The sequence below is a fragment of the Bactrocera tryoni genome, chromosome 5, assembly GCF_016617805.1.
Source record: "Bactrocera tryoni isolate S06 chromosome 5, CSIRO_BtryS06_freeze2, whole genome shotgun sequence".
NCBI lineage: Eukaryota > Metazoa > Arthropoda > Insecta > Diptera > Tephritidae > Bactrocera > Bactrocera tryoni.
The window spans coordinates 10,794,139-10,805,475 of record NC_052503.1 but is presented as its reverse complement, the minus strand read 5'-3'; positions in this window follow the sequence as shown (position 1 = coordinate 10,805,475).

The window sequence follows — 11,337 nt, the reverse complement described above, 5'->3', positions numbered from 1 at the left end:
ATTTTTTTCCTTTTCTGTTCAGAACAAGCGTTTTATTTGTTATCACTCGAATTGTGTTTGCGAAAATGTTGTTTATTTACTAACAACATATTTTCGAGTACCTGCAAGATTATATCTACTTAAAAACATACGTGCATGGCTTCAGCAGTACACTCTACTGTTAAATGCGGAAATAGTCATTATAATTCTAACACTTATAAATAGAGATTTTAAATATGTATAATATTTCATTTTATACAAAATTTCACACAAGCCTTAGACGTAAAGATCTAACTTATCCCGACATATCTACAATATATTTTTGAAGTGCCATCACTTTTTGTAGGCACTGTTGTTATACATCCGTTGCCTTCTCCACCTGATCTTTATAACGGAGTAAAGGTCTCCCTCTTCCTCTGCTTCCACCGGCGGGTACTGAATCGAAAACTTTCAAAGCTGGAGTGTTCTCTTCCATTCAAAGGACATGACCTAACCAGCGTAGCCGCTGTCTTTTAATTTTGAACTATGTTAATGTCATCGTTCCATCGACTGCGATATTTGTCATTACAAATGCGGAAACGATTTCGGAGAACTTTTCTCTCGAAAACTCGTAAGGACGACTCATCAGATATTGTCATCGTCCTTGCCTCTGCACCATATAGCAGGACGGGAATGATGAGGGACTTGTAAACTTTAATGTTTATTCGTCCATAGAGGCCTTTACTTTTCAATTGCTTTCTCTATCCAAAGTAGCACCTGTTGGAAAGAGTGGTTCTGCGTTGGATTTCAAGGCTAATATTGTTGTTGAAATTTATGCTGCTTCCAAGATAGGTGAAATTATCTACGACTTCAAGGTTATGACTGTCAACAGTGACGTGCGAGCCAAGTCGTGAATGCGACTGTGCAATGTTTGTTTATTTGATGACAAGAGATATTTCGTCTTGTCCTCGTTTACAACCAAAACCAACCGATCGCTTCCTCATTTAGTCTGAAAAAGCGGTGACTAAGGTCAAAGATATTAATCCAGATTTTTAGGTGACAGACGACACAAACGAGAATGAAACTCTCGTAAACAGCTGATTGCCATTTTTATAATATTTTCAACAAAAATGTAACTAACTCTCTAAAATTTTTAGGATTAAATGGGAGTTAGCAACGAAATTATCTTCACTAACTCCTGAACTCCTAATTAACTGCATTAATCCGGATTAGCGCTGCCGTCTGTCAATGCTATTATAGAAGATTTTATTTTATCTATTTATCTCTCGAATTATTTTATCCAGCAATAGATTGAAGAAGTTTCACGATAGAGAGTCTCCTAGTCTGAAATCTCGCTTGGAGAGATTCTTCCCGATCTTACGGAGATTTTGGTGGTGCTCAACGTCAATTTACACAGCCGTATTAGCTTTGCGAGGATACCAAGTTCAGACATAGCGACTGGCCCTATGACAGTTTTTTTCGTGCTGTCGAAGGCGGCTTTGCAAACAACAAAGAAGTGATGTGTTCGCGGGTATTTTCCAAGATTTGACGCATGATGAAAATCTGGTCGATACTAGATTTTCGTGGTCTAAAGCCACACTATTGACGGTGGGCTTCAGTTTTTCACACACTTCTTTCGATAAGACCTTGTATGCGATATTAAGGAGGCTTATATCAAGGTAGTTGGCGCAGATTGTGGGGTCCCCTTTTGCCGATTTGGGCAGAGCATACTTCGGTTCCAATCGTCGCGCCTGCTTTCACCCGAGCATATCTTGCAAAGAACCTTATGCATGGACCTTGTCAGTTCTTTGCCGCTTATTTGAATGCTTGGCCGGCAATCCATCGACCCTTGCCGCTTTGTTGTTTCTAAGATCATCATCATAGTCGGGCAATGAAAAATCTATTCCATAGTCATCGATTGGCAAATCGGGTTCGGCATCTCCAGTTGTTACATTTTCACTACTGATCAGCAAGCTGGAGAAGTGTTCCTTTCATAACTTCAGTATGCTCTGTACATCAGCCACTAGATCACCACTTTAGGCCTACAAGTACATACATGCTGCCTCCACACACCTGAAATTATTATTTTTCCTCCTAAATGCTTTCACTTGAGCCACAAACCATTTCCTAGCCGCATATAAGAAATAAAACAACAAATTTAACACATTACTAGCACTGGAAGTATTTTCACATGTATATACGTGTATATGAAGATACGAATTAATGTTAATTGCGGGCGCCTAAACACGCCACAAAACACAGATGGGTGGATGGGTAGTAATGGGCAGAAACCGTGAAATGTGAAATTCAATGCTCTACTTCCTTTGGATGTTAGGCGAATGCGTTTCGGCGTGTAATTAAAAGCAAAATAATTATTTGTAATTTTAACAGCTACTTGCCACACGCACTTACACTTAACACAAACAAAATACCAAAATTTCTGCATACTTACATACATACGAAAATGACAAAAAATTCCGCATTGTACAACAAAAACAGGCGCTGGGCAGACAATTTCTGCTTTATTTTCTGTATAATATCTCGGTTTTAGTGAAACTCCCACTCATAGCTCAAATATATTTATATACACAGTTACATACACATGTGTATGTATATATAAGCGAGACGATAGTGAAAGTACTTTCTAGTTCGCTCTTTCCTCAGTACAAATGCTGCATATTGATGGATAATGGCGCGCAAGGCAGGCTCAACTCTGTTGCTCCATTACTTAGCCATACACATACACACACACCACCCTACATGCATATGTAAGTACTCATGTCGGGTCTATGCTATGCAGCCGAAATATCAATAACGGATATGCAAAAAACAAAAAAGCACAAATCAATCAAAAATTTTATTTCGTCACAGTTGCTCGTATTAGCATTCGTTTTCGATTAGTTTCATCGTCCGTAGTCAATAATATGTTTGGCGCCACGATGGTCAATGAACTGATCTCGCTTGTGTTATTTAGTTTTGTTTTTATTGCCTCAATTTAATTTGCCCACAAACTCAAAATATGATCAATGCACTAAAGTTTAAAGAAATAATTGCACATATACCCATTTATATAGGTACATATAGGCTTATTGAAGATGTTAGGGCTTATCTATTACACCGGTCAACAAAAAAAATATTTTTTTTTGGGTTTCTGTTCTCATACTTTGATTCTGATTCTAGACATTGAAAAACACTTAAATATTAATCTTTAGTTCTTTATGTTTGCTTTGGGCTGATCTACATCGATAAGTATATTTGGGGTTTAATACGAGAGAGCTCATATGAGCATAAAAGAAAAAAAAAAAAATTCTATAAATGTCTAGAAAAAAGTTTTCAAAATATAATCTATAGTGAAATTGTAGAAAAAATATAAAAATCAGTCATTTCTGCTTAGAAATCGAAAAATTGCTCTAATTTCTACGAAAGCAAACTTTAACCGAAAAAAAAATGTTTTTCCTTATTTTTGTCGTAGGAGAAACTAAAATTTAACATGTAGATGTCAGACCCAAAAATCGTGTTGACCTGTGTTATTATTAATATTTTTTTATATTATTATTTGTAACAGTAGCGGATTCAGAGGGGGACATGAGGCACATTTAACCAGAATTTACCAAGGATCTAGGGCCGACAAACAAAACACGAAAATTTCTGCGTGAGAACTTGCGAAAAATACTTTAGGGTCTCAGTGTAGATTACTCTGTTGGATACAATCGGCAAAGATTTGAAGAGAAGTATTGGATTTGTTTCAAGTGAGTTTGCTGCTTCCAAAACATGTATGTACTCTGAAAACCAAAAATAGATAGATAGATTCAAAAGGCTTTTGGATGATGACAACGTCATGTGACGATTGCCTTGTGACTGGCAGTGCCATTGGGGCAGAAGCAAAAGTCAAACGACAACAAGTCACTGATTACTGCATTGAAAACGTTGAAGAACTGTTTGTAGACCTATATCCCATAATTCATAGTTTTATTCGCATATTCTGCATATCTTCTGTGACGAATGCGAGCTCTGAATGCTCTTTTTTGACACTTCGCCGCATTACACTGATATATGTATATACATTGCAATAGAGTATGTCACCCTCACGTCTACGATGATTTGATATTAGAGGTGGATTTGAAATTTTTACACCATGATATTAAACTGTGTAACTACTACTACATTTAAAATGGTATTCTTTATGTTACAAGTAAATGTTTATTTCCTCCCTCAAAAACTATTTCTGGATCCGTCCCTGTTTGTAACGATGCATACAAACCATGCAGGAAATTTTAACGTAAACACAATTATGATTCTTATACACTCATTTTGTCTAGGGGCGATTTCACTTCTACTGGATGCCAGGCTACAAAAGCATCGAAGGCAATGAGATAGAGTACGAGACTGCAAAGAGTGGTGTACGCCTGTCGTTCGGAAACGTCATCGACATTAGTAGAATCACCCATTGTGTTTACGAGGATCTAGACAGAAACATGGCAAGTAAGTCTGAAATGTGATGGAATGATCTACCGTGGTGCAAAACTACAAAAGTGATGTATAAATGGTAGATCGGAATTATATAAAGTTCCTGCTGTTGATGAAAGGGGCTATATTAACATGATTGGAGCACTCACTGGTCACAGTCTAGTGGTGGCACACGATTACAGAATGAGGCTGATAGACTTAAATAAATGCAGGAAATGTCAAAATGTCAAGAGCGAGGTATCAGCGGAATAATAGCAATGCTAGACATCAAGCATTTGGCGCTCAATGGTATGAAACATTGGATGGGATATCCATAGTTAAGCTGCAGAGCTTTCATTTCCAGAGCTGACATCCTAAAATATGACTATTTCTCATGGACTACGTAACGTCAATCCAACTGACTTCGCTAAGGATGAAAACTGGTCTGTACATGGCTCATTACCTTGCCGGACTAACGTATCCTTACACGCTGCCCTTTTGTCTAAAATTTTTTTGTAAACTACAAAGTTATCGATTTAAGTTCTTACAAGAGTGTCTATGGGCCCTCACTCAACTGGTATAAACGTAATTTTCAGTGCTGCCAAATTTTGGTATAATTTGTTCGATTCGCTACTCTGCAGCGCTGGGCGAATCGAAGAGAGCTATACTATTTTCCATAGAAACAAATTTGAACATATGTATAACTCTTAGTTAACTAGTACCCCAAACTATATTCTAACCATCTTCGATTCATCTTATCTCTTTTCGCTTAATGTGAACTCAGCTCTCTGGTCAAAATATCAGAGCATGAGTTGCTTTTATTATGTTATAAGTCGATTTCAAAAAAAGAAAGTATTGGAATATCATATTATTATATGATATAGCTGTCTGCTATTCCATCTCCATTTGCTTAATTCAGTTTATTAGATTTATACCAGTTGTGCGTTCGTTCCGCTATTCTTTAAAGCCTGAAGCATGGGAAACTACTTCTGTTGTTCCGTTCGACCTTACAACTCGCCTTGAGAAAATACTGTTAGAACAAGTAAGGAAGGGCTAAGTTCGGGTGTCACCGAACATTTTATACTCTCGCATGATAATGTGATAATCGAGATTTCATTATACGTCATTTACATATTTTTCAAATACCGTATTTTTGTAAAGTTTTATTCCGCTATCATCATTGGTTCCTAATGTACTATATATTATACAGAGAAGGCATCAGATGGAATTCAAAATAGCTTTATATTAGAAGAAGGCGTGGTTGTGAACCGATTTCACCCATATTTCGTACATGTCATCAAGGTGGTAAGAAAATATTATACACCGAATTTCATTGAAATAGGTCGAGTAGTTCCTGAGATATGGTTTTTGGTCCATAAGTGGGCGAGGCCACGCCCATTTTCAATTTTTAAAAAAAGCCTGGGTGCAGCTTTCTTCTGCAATTTCTTCCGTGAAATTTAGTGTTTCTGACGTTTTTTGTTAGTCCGTTAACGCACTTTTAGTGATTTTTAACATAACCTTTATATGGGAGGTGGGCATGGTTATTATCCGATTTCTTCCATTTTTGAACTGTATATGGAAATGCCTAAAGGAAACGACTCTATAGAGTTTGGTTGACATAGCTATAGCAGTTTTCGATTCATCTTATCTCTTTTCGCTTAATGTGAACTCTGCTCTCTGGTCAAAACATCAGAGCAAGTGTTGCTTTTGTAATGTTATGAAGTCGATTTCAAAAAAAGAAAGTATTGGAATATCATATTATTATATGATAAAGCTGTCAGCTATTCCATTTCCATTTGCTTAATTCAGTTTATTAGATTTATACCAGTTGTGCGTTCATTTCGCTATTCTCTAAAGCCTGAAGCATGGGAAACTACTTATGTTGTTCTGTTCGACCTTACAACTCGCCTTGAGAAAATACTGTTAGAAAAAATTTTCACTATGACTACATCTCTCCTTATATATCGGAACAATTTCGTCGCGCTACTCACTTCATACATCTCTGTCTGTTATATTACAGTGATTTATGTCATTATAAATGTTTTGTCAAGGCCAAAATGTTTTCAATATACATTGAATCAAGCTACATCAGTCATCGAAGCTTAAATAGTAATAATACCGTTCTGTTATAGGACAGCTGAAGTTAGCCTGATAAACTTATATAAAAGCATGTCTATAGCTTTTTTTATTTTTGAGATTTTATAATACCTAAATATGTATATATTCTTATAGTTGTTTTTTCTGAGAACCCTAAAAAAACCTATTATCCCAAATATAAAACTCGAAACAACACGTATCGAAATCCGCATGCATTGTTTCGAATTTGAACGTTTTTGAGAAATATTTGCACACTACTTATTTTCTCTGAAAAAATGTTTGCCCTCACAAAAACTATTGCATTTCCAACAGTTTTTATAATGAAATAGTATTTATTTCCGGGACAGGTTTTCGAACAATGCCACTTCATATCAATCGATCATTAGATTGTAAGAATATATATCGAATATAGTCCACAGCGATTGTGTAGTGATAAATATTTCGCACTTAAACACAAAAGAAGTGAAGTAATTGTATTTTTTTTTAACGTAAAATTCGTAAAAGTTAATGACCTAAGGTGATATTGTCAACGCAAACTCATTTTTATCTTTCCTTCAATCTTTTTATTACCTTCATACAATGTTAACGGAAGTTTAATTACCCATACAGTCGCTAGTTCAAAAATTGATTAACGAAAAAAAATATTTTTATTTTATTTAGAAATTAATTATGTGTGATAGTTATACATATCTATAGTGATATCAAAATGGAAAATAGACTTTTTCCAATAAGCATATAGAAAAAATCTTAAAATTGATGAAATAATTGCTATATGTACATATGTATGTAAATACCACACGTATGCTTTCCATAATAATGTTGGAAATACACTTTTGAGAAGATTGCCTTTTTTGAAAAAATATTGTAAGGAAATATGAGACACGTATGTATATTTATATTTACGAAATTTTATAGTTGGAAATCTTTTTTAGAATTGTTGCCATTCATTTGTATTAGGTCGCACGGGTTTTTCTAAAGTTGAGCGTTTATTTGAGAAAATCGTTTATGTGAGAATTTCACCGATTGGAAGTGAAGTTATAGCATTTTAATTGTCAGTATGTTTGTGTTATCGGGGCGAAAATGATCTTCGAACAAAGAGCCAACATTAAATTTTGACTTAAAATTGGTAAAACTTTACCTTTAAAAAACCGTGATCACCAGAACTCCCATCGAAACTGAATGTGCCTGAATGGAATTGAACATCTCCAAAACATCGATTTAACGCATTTTGACCGAGCATTTGGGATTACGAAAGGTGTGTGTACGGTTTGTTCCGCACAAATTGACTGACGACCAAAAATTGCTCAGAATCCAACACTCGATTCGACGCTTGTGACTGATTATTTGACCAAAAATCACATTTTAACCATTAACCACTCCCCGTATACACCTGATATGGCACCGTGCGACTTCTTCCTTTTCGGAAAAATGCATTTGCCCTTAAAAGGAAAGCGTTATGCAGACGTAGAGGCCATTCAAAAGGCTTGCACCGGCATACTGACGGCCATACCGGCCAACGAGCTAAAACACTCGTTCGACATGCTTTTGGACAGCCCAAAAAGCTGTATTAAAGCAGAAAGAGACTATTTTGAATAAAATAAATTGATTTTGCCGAAAAACCATTTGTTCTGTTTTTTTTTTCTAAGTCCTGTTTACACTGAAACGCATCTTTTATAAAGAGGCTGCTTCACACATTCACTAGAATAATAGATAAGATTTACTACCAATACTTTCGCGTCAAATTTGTGTTGACTTCAGGGTGCTTTGTCAATATACTTGGGTTTGGATTCATTTCCAGGAATATTTGCAGCATGCCAAAGCACTTTGGTTGTGCAATATGATCACCATTATTTTTTTTTTGTTGCATCGGCAGAATTCTGCCGAGTTGACAGCCCTTGGACGAATAAAAATCTGGGTCCGTACCGGTTAAGTAGGCTCAACAGTCGTAGGCACAACGTATCGCTGATCGGTCGCAGCACCTGACCTAATCAAAGCTAAAAATCGTTAGTTACTCACCCATCAATCGAAAATAAAAGACACCACTTTTTTTTGGTAGTTTGAAACTTTATTTGTAATGGTTGTGATCTCGTTCCACTTTTACAGTTCCACGTACTTGAACGAATCGATCGATTTAACGATATTTCGATTTTCTGCTTACAATCGCGTTTACTTTGTTGATTATATTGTATTGGTATGTATTACATTGTATGGGCGTATGTGTATGTGTGTGTGTGTTTGATTTTCTATTTTGCATTTTGCTTCTGGCATTGCATTTCGCAGAATTAGTTTAACTTTTTCTCCTCCCCCTGGCGTGCTTAACCACATTTATGTAAGTTACTACTATTTCTTGTTTTTCTTTTTGTTTTTGCATTGCAAATTCTATTTGTTGCAACAATTATGAGACATTTGCCAATACTGTTTATGTCTTTATGTCACCAGCCGTTCACCACACATTTACGTTTACATTTTTTTCATTTGTCTTTTATCTAAAAGTGCATAGTTTATGTTTTCGAATGATTTGCATTAGGGTTTTTGAGTGATTTCAAGTAGCTAAGTTTGTATTTAAGTGAGTATGAGTTTGTAATGACAAAACTTTTTATACTAGATTTGCTGTCGCATGTGTAATTCATTTAATTTCAACTTCTCTGTGGACACACGCTTACAAATATACGAGCAGGTGTCACAAGTAAAATGTGTTATTGAAGAGAAAGCAAACTGAAGGGGAGAAAATAGTATTATTTTTCTTTTTATATTTAAAGTTATATTGTGTATAATAGTAATATAATTTTTTTTCATTTTTTTATAGCACACTATAAAATATTTCTTCTACAATATTTTTATTATAAAAAAGACAAGTTTAAATCAAATCCAGTCACTTGAAATCGGTACGTTGCAGACAAACAAATTTACTTAAGTTTAAGTGAAAATTAAATGCGCACAACAAGTAACGGGACACTCGTCATGTTTCCTATAATAATCTCAATAAAGTTGTATATATATTTTATAGCAAGTATAATAAACATTTTGCTTGTCTTTTCATTTAATTATGACAATAGAACATTCATAAGTATATATTTCATGTGAGCATACCAATTTTTGTGTGTCTTTTGAACTAGAAAACAAAGTTAATATTGACACTGTAAACATTTTTGTTATTGTTTTTATTATTTTTTTTTTTCTTCAAATTTATTTACTTATTACGCTTTTATTCATTTTCAGTTATTTAGCTTAACATATATAGCGTATAGTTTGTAAATATATGCCGCAAGTGTGTTTAATATTACATAATCATATTGATAACATACAACAGTTGCGTTATTTAAAATGCATTTTTCGCATGGGTTCGTGTTCATTATATTTTTTTATATTCTTTACAACTTTTCTTGGACAAAATCTATTTTAGTTATTATGCAAGTATTATAATAATTTTTTGTTTAATTTTAAATGGCAGTTTAAAACCTTCCAACATGCTCCTTAAATGCTTACTGTATATTACCGCTTTCAAATAACTCGTTACGGTACTTTTGTTTAATTCTTTAATGTTTTTTGCAGGATTTTATTTAAATTTTTTTTATAATCTTCATTAATTCTTTTCCTCTGCATATTTTATAACCTTGAATTGTGTTTCAATAATTTGTGATTTCAAGGATTTTATATTATGTTAAATGGCGGAAAAAATAAACGCGGCAGTCATTTGAAAAAGCACCCGCATTTTTGTATTTACTACTTGAGCAAGTTCATGCAAAACACAAAAAGTGAAAATTATTTATTTAAAATTGAAAAAAATATATGTATATTATTTTCATAACTATTTAGCATGCTCACTCATTTTTAAAGCCAAACACTATGTTTTAACCCACGAAAACAACCTTAAAGTTTCCACTGATGTATCTTTACTTCTAGCACATAATTTTTTGGAGATTTTTAAAGAAAAATCAGCTGATTTGAAACAGCTGTTTGCAATTAGACTTTTGACTGCAGCTAACTATTACTTTTTTTAAACTAAAAATTTTGAAAATATTTTTGTGAAGACTTAAAAAAGAATTTACAGATCTTGTTTAAAAAAAATTATGAAGATTTATTATTCATTTTAACCTAAAAGTTTTGAAAATTTTTTTATAAAGACTTAAAAAACAATTTACATATCTTGTCTAAAAAAAAAATATTATGAAGACCCAAAAGACAAATTAACACAATTCGATAAATTTTACACATTTTTAAAAAATTTGGAAATTTAAAATAACCAAATACACACACATACATAAAATATATGAGAAAAATTTAAAATTGCATCAGCAAACTTTTAGTGGAAATTAAGCAGCTGTTCTAAAATAACCTCAAATCTTCAAAGTTAAAATTATGCACATTGCGCTGAACGAATTTTTATTTGCACTCAGATATAAACATACAAGCTAGCTTCCCATTCCACTACGTATTTCTAATATTTTCGTCTAATTTTCTTTTACTTTCATCTTATTTTTTTTTACTTTCCGTTTATTGTTTTTGCTTATAAATATCATCCTTAAAATTTACGACTGCTTTGTTTTTAATTTTTTTTTATTTTTTAATTTTATTAATTATTATTAAATATTTGCTAATTGAAAACTTCAATTTCATGCACATTTTATTCCTGCCCTCTCTTTAACTCGTTCTCTCTCTCTTCCTCTCTCTCCATACACTAAAAATGCAATATACTTTAGGCGTATATAATAATATGCTCGCCGCTGTATTATCTAAAGACACATTTGAGTCGAAACAGCTCAGACTGTGTTCACACGAGGCCTCATTTGTCGCCCAAACCGGTTTTTGTAAGCGAGGAGTGACAAGGCGAGTGCT